The sequence below is a fragment of the Triticum aestivum genome, chromosome 5B (assembly GCF_018294505.1).
Source record: "Triticum aestivum cultivar Chinese Spring chromosome 5B, IWGSC CS RefSeq v2.1, whole genome shotgun sequence".
Classification (NCBI taxonomy): Eukaryota; Viridiplantae; Streptophyta; class Magnoliopsida; order Poales; family Poaceae; genus Triticum; species Triticum aestivum.
The window spans coordinates 71,847,130-71,860,463 of record NC_057807.1 but is presented as its reverse complement, the minus strand read 5'-3'; the positions used below and the strand labels follow the sequence as shown (position 1 = coordinate 71,860,463).

The 13,334-nt window shown below is 49.9% G+C and overlaps 1 pseudogene; it reads right to left on the bottom strand.

Moving 5' to 3' along the window:
- Nucleotides 1-3,749: 3,749 nt before the first annotated feature.
- Nucleotides 3,750-9,198, bottom strand: LOC123110475 (DNA topoisomerase 2-like; annotated as a pseudogene).
- Between the last annotated feature and the right edge of the window lie 4,136 nt (nucleotides 9,199-13,334).

Below are 13,334 nucleotides of genomic sequence, written 5' to 3'. Positions count from 1 at the left end.
GGTCTGGTGGCGGCGGCGGCAGTGACCGCGGCTCTTCTCCTCAGCGCACGGGCGGCAGAGGCCGTGGCCGTCGCGGTCGTGGCAACGGCAACAGAACGCGCCCCGACACTCCCCGATGCCAAATCTGCGGGAAACCTGGCCACACAGCAAAGGATTGCTGGTACAGGTATGATGAGGATGATGATGATTCCCAGGACGATGACAAGGTTGCTGCCGCGGCTGATGGGTCCTATGGCGTCGACACAAATTGGTTCGCCGACAGTGGGGCCACGAACCACATCACCAATGAACTCGAGAAGGTGACCATGAAAGAAAAATACTGCGGCAAGGATCAAATCCACACTGCTAGCGGAGAAGGTATGAGTATATGTCATGTTGGTCACTCAATATTTCGTACCCCTAGACGTAAACTACATCTTAGAAAAATTTTGCATGTCCCTAGTGCACATAGAAATCTTCTGTCTGTTCATCGAACTACCATCGATAATCATGTTTTTCTCGAGTTTCACCCTTATTTCTTTTTGATCAAGGATCAGGCAACGAGGGAAATACTCTATCGAGGTAGATGTGTTCGAGGGCTCTATCCGTTGATTCCAGAGTTTAGAAGATTCAATAAACAAGCTTGTGGTGCTATCAAGCTTACGTCCACATGATGGCACGATCGTTTAGGACATGCCTCCTTTCCTTTAGTTGAAAAGTTGCTTAGGAAAAATAAGCTCCCGTTTGTTGGTGAGCGTCATGTTGAAACAATTTGTGATTCATGTCAACGAGCAAAAAATCATCAATTACCATACCCTGTTTCTACTAGTGTTTCTACCAAACCTCTCCAACTTATTTTTTCTGATGTTTGGGGTCCCGCCCCACACTCTGTTGGTAGACATACGTATTATGTCAGTTTTATTGATGACTACAGTAAATTCTCTTGGATCTATTTTCTCAAACGAAGATCAGATGTGTTTCAAGTTTTCCAAAACTTCCAAGCTCTTGTTGAACGCAAGTTTGATAGCAAAATAATTGTTGTCCAATCAGACTGGGGGGGGGGGGAGTACGAAAAGTTGAACTCCTTCTTCCAAAACCTTGGTATCTCTCACCACGTATCATGTCCACATGCTCACCAACAAAACGGCTCAGCTGAACGCAAGCATAGACACATCGTAGAGGTCGGCCTTGCTCTTTTGGCAGGAGCCTCCATGCCTCTCAAGTTTTGGGATGAAGCATTGCTCACTGCCGTCCACATTATCAACATGCTACCCAGTCGTGTCATTCATAATGAAACTCCGGTAGAACGCCTCCTTCACACAAAACCAGACTACAAGTCTCTTCGCGTGTTTGGGTGTGCATGTTGGCCAAATCTCCGTCCCTACAACAATCGCAAACTCATGTTTCGATCAAAATAGTGCGTCTTCCTAGGATATAGCGCCCAGCATAAAGGTGTCAAATGTCTAGATGTCTCCACTGGTCGCGTTTACATCTCACATGACGTCGTCTTTGATGAAATCAAATTCCCATTTGCTGACCTTCACCCCAATGCTGGCGCTCTTCTTTGCAAAGAAATCCTCATGTTGCCTTCCCATCTCACTAGTTTTGATCAAGGGGGGCAAAATATTGATGATCAATTAGTGACTAACTCATCTAATGATCTGCATGAGCTTTGTGTTGATGATACAGGAGAAATTCGTGAAGAAATTGCTACTGAAAAAAATTCAAATGGACCATATCTTATGTGTCCCACCAGAGGAGACAAATTCTCCTCGGGATCCACCCAGGAGCAGCGAATCAGGTCAGCTCCGGGATCGGAGCCCAACGCAGGCACAGGCGAGCGTGCGGTCTCCCTTGATTCCCGCAGTGCCGGTCCCATGAGCGACACGCGGGCCTCGTCCGCTGGCTGCGCTGGCTTCCCTGCCCCGCGCCAATCGTTGTCCTCCACTTGGCCGGCTCCAGATGGCCCAGGCGCTGCGCGCTACTCCATCCAACCGGTGACGTACAAGAGGCGCACAGGTACGTGGTCAAGGGAGGGCGCGGGGCCTGGCGCGGGCCCGACCGCCTCTGGCGCGGCCCCTGGTGCGGAAAACCGCGCGGATCCAGGCGCAGATCCGACCGGCACAAAAACTCAAGTGGATATGGCACCTGCGGGATCTTCTGTGGCTGCTTCAGGTGTCCCGCCTCGTGTTTCAACCGCAGAAAATCCAACGCTGCTGGGTGGCGCTGCTGCTACTGCTGCTGAATCCTCATTGGGTTCTGGTCCAGCCAATGATTTGGGGACTACAGGATCCTCTGTGGCAGCAGATATGAGTGCTCAGCAGCCACGTCGCACACGTCTTCAACAAGGGAAAATTCAACCTATCAACTACAAGCATGTGTCCAAGTATGGTATGGTCTGTTCCACAGGTGAACCAGATGAACCTAACACCCTTGAAGCAGCATTGTGTGATGATAGGTGGAAGAAAGCCATGAATGAAGAGTATATGGCATTGAAGAAAAACAAAACATGGCATTTGGTTCCCCCACAGCAAGGTAAAAATTTAATTGATTGCAAGTGGGTTTTCAGGATTAAAAGAAAAGTTGATGGAACTATTGATTGTTATAAGGCTAGGCTAGTAGCAAAAGGTTTTAAACAGAGATATGGTATAGACTATGAGGACACATTTAGTCCGGTGGTAAAGGCTGCCACCATTCGTCTTGTCCTATCTATTGTTGTTTCCAGAGGATGAAGTCTCAGACAGCTTGATGTTCAGAACGCGTTTCTCCATGGTGTTCTGGAAGAGGAAGTGTACATGAAACAACCTCCTGGGTTTGAGAGTAAGAATGCTCCTTCATATGTATGCAAGCTTGATAAGGCACTATATGGGTTGAAACAGGCTCCAAGGGCATGGTATGCTCGTCTCTGTCACAAAATGCAAGCACTTGGTTTTGTTCCCTCTAAATCTGACACATCATTGTTCATCTACAACAATTCCAACACATGCATATTTGTTCTCATATATGTTGATGATATTATTGTAACCAGCTCATCTGATGAAGCTATCAGAGGACTTCTTGAGGATCTAAGTGCAGAGTTTGCTCTAAAGGACCTTGGTGACTTGCACTATTTTCTTGGGATTGAGGTGAAGAAGCACAAAGATGGACTTCTGCTCTCTCAAGAAAAATATGCCACTGATTTGGTTAAGAAGGCTGGGTTACAGGGATGCAAGCCTTGCCTCACTCCATTGTCTAGTTCAGAAAAACTATCTCTTGCAGAAGGTGAGCTTTTGAGTCAAGAGGACAGCACGAAATACAGGAGTTTGGTAGGAGCTCTTCAGTATCTTACACTTACCAGACCGGATCTGTCTTTTGCTGTTAACAAAGTCTGTCAATTCCTTCATGCACCTACCAATGTTCATTTGACAGCTGCAAAACGTATAGTTCGGTATGTGAAGCATAATTTGAACTTGGGACTGAACTTTAGCAAATCACCTTTTACTCTTGTCAGTGCATTCTCTGACTCAGATTGGGCAGGCTGTCTTGATGACAGACGCTCCACTGGTGGCTTTGCAGTGTTTTTTGGACCAAATTTGATATCATGGTGTGCACGTAAACAGGCCACCGTGTCCAGGTCTAGTACAGAGGCAGAGTACAAGGCATTGGCTAACGCTACAGCTGAAATAATATTGGTTCAGTCTATCTTAAAGGAACTTGGTGTACAAAGTAAGCAAGCTCCCTGCTTATGGTGTGACAATCTTGGTGCTACATATCTCTCTGCAAATCCGGTGTTTCATGCCAGGACAAAGCACATATAGATTGATTTTCACTTTGTCAGAGAAAGAGTTGCTCAGAAACAACTTGACATTCGCTTTGTGCATTCCAGAGATCAACTTGCAGATGGATTCACAAAGCCCTTGCCTACAAGAAGCTTTGAAGATTTTAAGCATAATCTCAACTTGATGAAGTTGTGATTAAGGGAGGGTGTTAGACAACGTTACACCACGATCCAGGAGGAGGTGTTCGGCTGGTACTAGGGATAGAGATAGATCTTGGTTGTTAGTTTAAACATATTACAATTGTAACCATCTCTATCTCCTTCTCCTCCTTCTCCAAGTAATCTCATCCGAGATTCCCTCTCTGTAACGATCTTCTGATCGCCCTCCTGTACCGATCGTTGGGGTCGCGTCCCCCTCTCCATATAACGTGAACCACGTCCCTCAAGAGAGGTAAGACGTTTTCCGCTATCGCACATGCTTAAGCCTCGCTGACCTTCTCGGTGCTACAGGCTGAGCAGAGCTGCCGGAGGGAAGAGGAGCCTCAGCATCTTCTATTGCTGTCTGCGCAACCAAGCTGCTCTTCTTGTTGAAGGAGGAGTCACTCATCTTTCGCACCTTCTTCTCAGGAGAAGGATCACCGGAGTTGCTCTGAGCAGGCACCCTCTTCCTGTTGGTAGTCTTTTTTGGCTTCTGGGCAGCAAGCTTTCTTCCACCGGTTTTCTTCTCAACTTGCACTTCTTCGACAGCAAACTTGTTGTCCTCGTTCTCACCAGACAACTCGGTCAAGGGTGCCGTGGCCTTGTTTGCCACGCCTCTTTTGCTTGGATCGTTCTTCCCTTTCTTTCCTTCCTGCTGTCCTTCTGCAGTCTCAGTCTTAATGGCTGCACAAACATAACATTGTAAGTGATCAGCTTAAAATTTTGTAAGAGATATGAATATTTTGCTGTGCATAATACATGGGTATTACCACTATGTTCTGGAGGGGAGTCATGAAAATTATAAACAGCCAGACGATCTTTTAGTTCGACAGCTTCGTCCTCATCATCTTTCATCGGTGCACTTGCCTATGAAATTGTTAATTTTACTTGTAAAAGCAACAAACAAATTATAACACGCACAGTAAGAAGGCTTGCTCGAGGACCCAACCTTGTTGGGTCGTTTCTTCTTTTGTGCTGCAGGTTTCGTTTCAAAATTTACCTGAAAAATCGATTGTTTTATCACAGTAATTTAAGAAGTGTATCATTCGTGTTACTCTCTACCTTCTGAGGTTTGGCTGCAGTCTTCTTGCACTGTTTCTTGGGCGCTGCTTTACACACCTTCTCGCCTATGGAGTTCATTTGCAGCCTACGTCTTGTCTCCTGTTCAGCTTCTTTTGCATCAAGCACCTGTATCAAAATATATGAGCGAGATAACGTGAAACACAAATAACAAGGAGCAAAACTTTAAAGAGAAACACTGTTTAATTACATCCAGTTCGTTTTCAAGAGCAGCAAGGTCTCTCATCCAAAGAATTTCTGGAGTTGCTTTCCCCAGACTTTCAAGTTCGTCCTCTAATTTCTTCTGCCGTGCGACAAGCTCCTGTACCTTCTCCAGACTCAAGGTACCAATTGGCATTGCAAGAGGATACTCATAATCATTTTCTTCATCTACTTCTTTAGCTGTATTTTTTCTCTTTGGGAAAGGCTCATACCCCTTCTGTTTAAGCTCCAGGAATAGCTCTGCCCTCTTTCTGTTGTTGACTACGATGTCCCCGGAAATAACGGCAAGAATAAACCTCACTTGGTTCTTAGGCTTCAACAACTCTTTCCCAATATTTTCCAACATTACTTCCTGCACGGCAAAAATATTAGTTAATGCGGCAGTTTGCACTCGAGCATCATCATGACAAAGAAAATGGTCAAACTGTACGTACCTTTCTTCTACGATAGTATTCGAGCCTCAGTTTGAAGAACTCTGTAAGTACTGAAGAGGTAATATGACTTTAGATTCAAATCCACAAAAAGGGGTTTGTAGTTCAATACAGGTCCATATTAGATAGAGATACTCACTGTCCTCTGGGGTGTCATATTTTCGAATTTTACCATCCGAGTCAAACAAGTGCATGTTTGATGTTCCTATCGTGGTTATCAGATTGAATTTCTTCTCGAGGCTTTCTTTCTTAGCAATGTTCATGTTTTGCTCACCCAAGAAAATGTCAAACTCCACATTCGCATAATTCCATCGCCACCGTATTTCCTGTAAATTGGTTGCAACTGAAGAAAGTCAAAACATCTGAAACACAAGATAATGAGCTATTTGAATGATTAACTACCTCTAGAAACAGTGGACACATGGATTCAAGAAATTCTCTGTAATCTCGAGTCCAGGAGCGGATGGGAAGCTCGGTAATTTTAAGTTTCATGTCATCCACTTGCTCTATAACACCAATGATGAAACACCCTCTCCCTCCCCCGCGTCGCTCCCGCGAGCGACGGGGGGAAACCCTAGCCGCCGCCGCCCCTACCTTCAACTCCTCCTCCTCTCCCCTCGCCGCCGCCGGAGCTTGCCGGCAGGCAAAGCCCGGCCGGCAGCGGCGGCGGCGGGGCCTCCTCTCCTCTCCGGTGGTGGGCGGCGCGGGACGGCCCCTTCGTTCCGGGACGCGGCGCTTTGTGGGGCGCAACGGCGCTGGTGGTTGTTGCTCCGGCGTGTGTTGCCGGTGGTGTTGCTCGTCGTGGCGGCCGAGGCGGCGCGGACCTGACTGCGACGGGGCTCCAAATCGGCCTATAGATCTGGCGGCTCCTTCTTGTCAAGCGGCGCGAGGGGCTGGCCATGACCTCGCGAGGTCGTGGCTCGGGGCGTGGTCCGCGGTGGCGTGCGGCCTGCTCCTGCAGCGGTGCGGCGGTGTGGGTCATCGGTGGCTGGGCGCTTTGGAGGCCCTCTTTGGCTGCAGGATTCGGGCGGTCCGGCGACCCTCGCCGCGGTGGACGGGGTGGCCGCTGCTGCGCCGCGTCGGGCTGGCTGGAGGCCATGGCGGGGCGTCAGGGGTGACGTCTGGGAAGGTTGCAGGAGGGACGGGTGGGCTCTCTACCCGTCACCGGTGCAGGGGGCGCCGGTCCGGACATGCTCCGCTCCTCTCCTCCCCATTTCCCCTGCCTAGTGCTTCCGGGTTCGTGGTGTTCGGGGCAGGCTGGTCACCGGTGGCTCTGTCCGTGCTAGGGATTGGTCGGTCGTTTCCAAGCCTGTTCCTTTGCCGGTCTCTAGAGTGTCGGGATGCAGGGCGGCGGCCTTGATGGTGGGAGTGGCGTGCTCGTGGGCGGAGCTCGCGGCTCAGGTGCGGGCTAGTCTCCATGGTCACGTGGGCGGCATGGCGGCTGGTGCTTGTCGATCGGTGGCGGTGATGCGGCTCTGTCCCCAGGACTGTCTGTAACCTGTTCAGAGGCGGAGTTGTTGACCTGGATGAAAATCCTGCCTGGCATGTCCAGGCCGACGGAGGCGGCGCCCGAGGACGTCGGCATCTTCTTGAAGACTCCGTTGCGGTTGCTCCATGTCCTCCAAGGTACCCCGGATGAAAATCTTGATCCTTTGGATCGGGTGGTGGCGGCACTCCGGTGGCGTATCCTTCTTGAAGGCACCGCCTTGGGGTTCATGGATCGACGGCTTGTAGCTTGGTCTCTTCTGTGGCTTGTTCCCGGTTGAGTTCTCCCTCGACTTCCTAGTGTGCCTAGTGTGTATCTTCGTTGTCTTGGAATTGTTTGGGGGAGTGTTGGCTGCATCTTAGCACCTATGTATCTTGCCTTGGATGCGTGTCGTGTTGTGTGTTGTATCGCTCGTTGTGTTGGTGCTTTATATATAAAGCGGGGCGAAAGCCTTTTTCGGTATAACACCAATGATGGTGTATGTGGCACCAACTGCCTTTGAGCTTGTCTTCTTCAAAGAGCCCTGTCATGTTATTAGCAGAAAATTTATATCAAAAACCAATTGTGGAATTAAGGAGCCACATTGTGAGTTTAACAAAACTATGCTAGTAAAAGCATTTCACGGACCTTGAACCCCTTGTACCAAGGGTCCATTGGCACGACAGTCTCTTCATTTAGCAACCTTTTCAGATTAGCGATAATGTCTCTTGGGTTGTAGTTTGGGACATAGCTACTCGATCCAGTGCCAATGCCACTTCCATTGACTAAAACCATGGGAATGATTGGCATATACCTGAAGAAAAGGCGGCATATTTTTTGTTACACAAAAAATCAATCCATATGGAGTCGTGCAGGATGAGTGTTCGAAGAGATTATATTACCAACTGGGTTCGATTGACTTTCCAGATTTACTCAAATAATCGAGAAGAACATCATCATCCTTTGGAAAAATTAAACGGGTGATAGGTGCTAATCTGGTATAGATGAACATGGCATCACTAGCGTCTTCTCCCCCCTGAAATGAACGATTGTAAACAAGCAGCAAAGATGAATGGGAACTGTTTAATTACAAACAGGGTCATATGGTACTTGGCTTTTATACAAAGCTAACCCACCGAATTCCTGGTACCAAACTGCCCGCGGGGCTCCAAAAGAGCAATGTTGTTGCTGCCAACAAAATCTTGAGCCATCCGTGTAAGTATAACTACCCGTGCTCTAGTCTGCTCAACATGGTCATCATGGTACGCTGATTGCTTTGACACAATATCACCAATAAAATCTGCCACCTGCAGCCAATAAAAGCCCTTTATTAAAAGGCAACGGATTTAGGGCACGCATACGCACCTTGCACAGATTCAAAAAAATCCTTAAATTCTTTATGACCGATATAAACTCTGCCACCTGCAGTCAATGAAAGGCACACGGCGCACCTTAATTTCTTTAACCAGATTCTTCTTGAAGGAGGAATACAAAACCTTCCTCTGCCCTGGTTTCAGGCCGTCGACCATTGAAGGAGGTGTCGACCGTTCAGGGTCCGCCTCTGGCTTCAAGAAGGGACTGAGGTCATGGTTGCAAAACATCGGCGAGGATCGCTCCGGCTCCGGCTCCGGCGAGTGCTTCGGCTGGGCGTGGCGGTGCTCGTGAGTGTTTCACAAGTCAGAACCCAGAATCGAGCGCGGTGCTCGTTTTCATTCGAGGGCTTGCAGCCGCGTGATATGCGCTGGGAGGCCGCGTGCTAATCGCGTGCGGTTAGGACGGATGCGTATCAATCAAGATTTCCCCGCGATGGTAACCAATCGTCCCGAATTCTGGTCTCCCGGGCCCAAAGGCCTGCTGATCTGAAGGTGCGTTCAAAAAAAAATCTGAAGGTGCGCGTTTCTTTCTACCGAAAAAGGGTTTCCCCACGCTTTGTATTTCAAAGCAACCAACACCGATACATGATCGCTGGGGCGAACAGCACAACAAGCTCAAAAGAAAAAGAAGAAAAAGCAAATGCCAACAACGGCAGCTCGACAGAGCACGGATGACCCGCCACCGCTACGCCCACCAAAGACAAACCACTACAACCCGAGGCTCCGGACCACCGCGTACAAAACAACAACTCCAAGAAGGAAAGCGAAGCCGACGACGCTGCTGCCCGGACATGTCCTAGGGTTTCCCCGGCACGCGGAGGAAGGTGGGGGATGGATATCACCGACACCCTCCAGGAAGGAATGGTGGCACCCGCAGGTGTCACCGCATCGGGGCCGAAACCGCTAAGGATTTCTCCCGTACTCCAATCCCCGCCGCCCAACGGACCGGAGCCGACCAGCCAGACCGCCGCCCACCACCATGCGTCATCGCGGTTGCGCCGTCACCCACGCCGCCTCACTGCGGACACCAACACGAGGCCAAGAGGACCGGAGAGAAGCGCCCCGCGGAGGGAGAAGCAGCACCGAAACCGAACGGGAGGAAACCACCTCCACCGCCGTCGTGCGGGAGGCCAGAGCCTCCGACACCGTCGCGGTAGCCGTCCGGACGCAGCAGCAGGGCATGCCAGGCCACCCCTGGCCCGGCCAGGCCCGAAACGGGCCCGCTAAGCCCCGCCGCCACGCTGCAGCAAGCCAGCGATGGCGCCGCCAACACCCTGCCGCTCATCGCCTCTCCCCCGCCTCCCGGAAGCCACGAAGCAGACCCACACCGCCGCCGGCCCGCCCAGGCCCAGATGGGGCCCGAAGGGCCCAGATCTGGGCCGAGCGGGCGCCGCCAGATCGCGTCGCCCCGTCGCCAACGGCGACGCCGCCATCCAGAAGCCCGCCCCCGCTCGCGCCAGGAGCCCCCGCCGCCGCGCTGGACCGCCGCCGCCGAGAAGCACCGCCCGGGGTCGCCCCGTCCCGCGCCGGCGGACACCCGAGAGGGGAAAAGCCAGGGGGCCGCCGCCACCAGCGTCGCCCGGGCCAGGCCCGCAGCGGGCGCCGGCGACGGCGGCAGAGAGGAAGAGGGAGGGAGAGGCGCGCGGGGGGAAGGCTGGGCGCGGCCGGCCGCCCGCGGGGGCGGCTCGGTCGCGAGAGTTTGCTGCCTGATTCGATCGAGGCTTTCCTGGTCCGCCGCGCGTTTCTTTCTCAAAAAATAAAATAAATCTGAAGGTGTGTTTGCCCCTCAATCAAAAAAAACATCATCAGTAGGACTGCGATCGATCGACGTCACAAATCCCTTTTGGAGATGCTGACATACCTATTTTGTAGACATGCTTGCCATAGGAATCGAGCATCCAGATTGCAACCATCATCAGCGTAGCCTCCTTCCACGCAAAAGAATAGGATCGCACGAGGCGATCTAGAGGCGACGAGAGTTCCTGCGCGCCGCCGGTGACGCCGCCGGTTCCCTCTCTCTCCGTCGGTCGCTCCGGCGGCGGGAGGGAGGGGGAACCTCGGGTCTGTTTGCCAGGTGGGTGTGTCGTAGGGTTAGGGTTGAGGGAGACGCTGCCGAGGCCGTTGCGGTGGTGTCGCGTCGGAATAAGTTTCTCCAGGCTCCGTTCACGGTCAGGCGAGGCTTTTGCTTTCGTCTAGGAGCCAGCGGGGTTGGGGATCCCCGGATCTCGTCGAGGTCGCGGCTATGGTGGCTGGAGGTCCATCGGCACTGGCCGTTTGGGTCCTCAGATGGGCGATGGATGCAGGGAGACGAAGACCTTTCTTCTCCCTTGTTGGTATGATTTGCTGCTGTTCTTTTTCTCCTTCCTCTGCGCTGATGCTGGTGGGAGATCTTGCTTTGCCCGGACGGATGGCCCGGCCGCGGTGCTGGACCGGTCGGATGACTCGAGTTCTCTTCCTTCCGGAAGGGACACTTTTCGCGGTACTCAAAGCCATAGATGGCGACGGCTGTTGCAGATATGTTGGATTGATGTCCATGCCCTCTCAGCGCTGGTGTCAAGAAAAGAGGAAGCAGCGTGGCGGCAGTTGTACCGAGGTCGAAGATGATGACCTGCTTGCGACTGGTTGCAGATTCTTCTGCTGCAGGGGTCTTCTCTCAAGATTCAGGGATGATGACACAGGGCTTCGGAGATCTTCTTGCGTTATGATTGTCTTAGGGTACTTTAGGTGTTCATGGTCCTTTGTCATTGTGTTTCAGTGTAATTGTAAGGGTCGACTACTTTGTACTGATTCGTGATATGAATTATAAAAGTCTAAAAAAAAAAGATTGCAACCATCATCATCAACTCATCATCCTACAAACAAAATGAGCAACAATTCTAAGAAGAGCATATACAACAGTCAGACTTGCAACATCTCTCGGATCAGTTCACGGCAAACACTTTTTTTTAAAAAAGTATGGCAAATGTCAGCGTTTCATTGATAAGTAGGGAGCAGCAATCCAGTGCCGTGTTAAAATGGCAAGAAAGAAAAATGAGAGAACGAAAAAAGGAGGTCCCCCGAAGGATCTCCAAAGGGGCTAATCGAACACTTAGCAATTGCAGCACACCAAATCCTTTTATGGAGCAGCAGCCATGCAACCTCGATGGTGCCCAGGCTTTCCAGATCAGCGATTGCCCAACGGAAACCTCTCTTCCGCCGAACAGACCCTTGTAAGACAATCTCGCTAAGCACCATCCTGAGGGCCAAAGTGTCACAGCTCCTGCAAGTGACAACCAACAAGTGGAGACAATTATATGTGGGCAAAGGACCAGGAATTAGGAAGTACTCCCTCCGTCCCATAATATAATAGCGTTTTTGACACATGTCAAAAACGCTATTATATTATGGGAAGGAGGGAGTAACTGGCATGTAGTTTGCTCGACTACCGAGAATGGTGGGCTGAGTATACTGGATCTCAAGTGTATGAACATTACTTTGCTTGTGAAATGGTTGTGGAAGATGGAAACTAAAGAGAGCCTTTGGCAGTGAATCTTTCAAAGTACTCCTTCCGTTCACAAATATAAAATGTTTTTGATCTTTCAATACGGAATGCATACAAACTGAAATGAGTGAACAAACACACTAAAAGATATATATTCGATTCAGAAAAAAGTTAGAACATCTTATATTTTTTACGGAGGGAGTAATATGTTCTCTGGGAGCGAGCTCAAACCAGAGGACTCCTGTTTCTAGCAGGGTTTCTGTGTGTTTTTATTCCTGCTGCACTAGGGTAGTGGGTGATGGCAAGAAAACAAGATTCTGGGAAGATGCGTGGCCACCAAATTTAGAAATTTATTATGATATTTGCACCAGAGTGGCAGCCACTGTCGAATATTTCATCTCTAAGGGTTTTGATTGTCTTAACTTCCGCAGAATTCTCACTGGCGCAAATTTAGATATGTGCGAGAAGCTTAGAAGCATATGTCTGGGATTACTCTGTCTGATCAACTTGACACACTAAACTGGTTGTTGGACTAGGTTTCTCAGTTAACTCCTATGGAAAGCTTAGATGGAACAGCCTTGGGCTTAACCATAAATTCTTATGGAAATTCAAATTGTCCACTAAAATCAGAGTACTCCTGTGGCTGTTGTTGAAAAGAAGTGTGCATACCAAAGATGTGCTTGTGCTTCACTGGAGGGGATGGAAGAGAAAAGAGGATCTGTGTGAATTTCGATGGCCGTCCGCCTGTCGCCGCCGCCCCCGCCGCCTCCGCCGGATCCTGACTAGACGCCGTGTGTTTGGTGTGTGGGTGTTGTTTTTCTTTTCCTTTTGGGCTTGTTGAGCTGTGCCCTCAACAGAACCTATGTACTTTGTCGTGAGTCTTGGGTGGGTGTGTGTGGACTTGCTTCGGTTTGTATGCTCTGTGATGGTTTGCTTTATTTATAAAGCGGGGTGAAAGCCTTTTTCGGTAATTTTGTGGAGATAAATAAATAATTGATCATATGTTTTTTGTTTATCCCATGTCTAATTTTGCATGGAATATGGCCTGTTGTGCCTTTAATTTTGCATGGAATGTGAGTGATCTTTTCGATGATTGGTTACTGGTTTTGCTAATTCCCGCTGACTGGTGGTCGATATGGGTATAGCTGTGGTTGTTTAGTCGATCTGCAAAACACAAAATGATGCTTGTTTCCCAAACATACACATTTCTAATCTTGTGGTACTTACTAACAGGTTTCAATACTGGATTTCTGCTTGGTCTATTTTAAAGGTCAAGGAAAGCCGTCGCGAAGCTCTCAAGTATCAACTGGGGAGCCAGATTTTATGCGCAACAATCAAATGAAGTTTACCAAGCGGACGCTGCCCATAA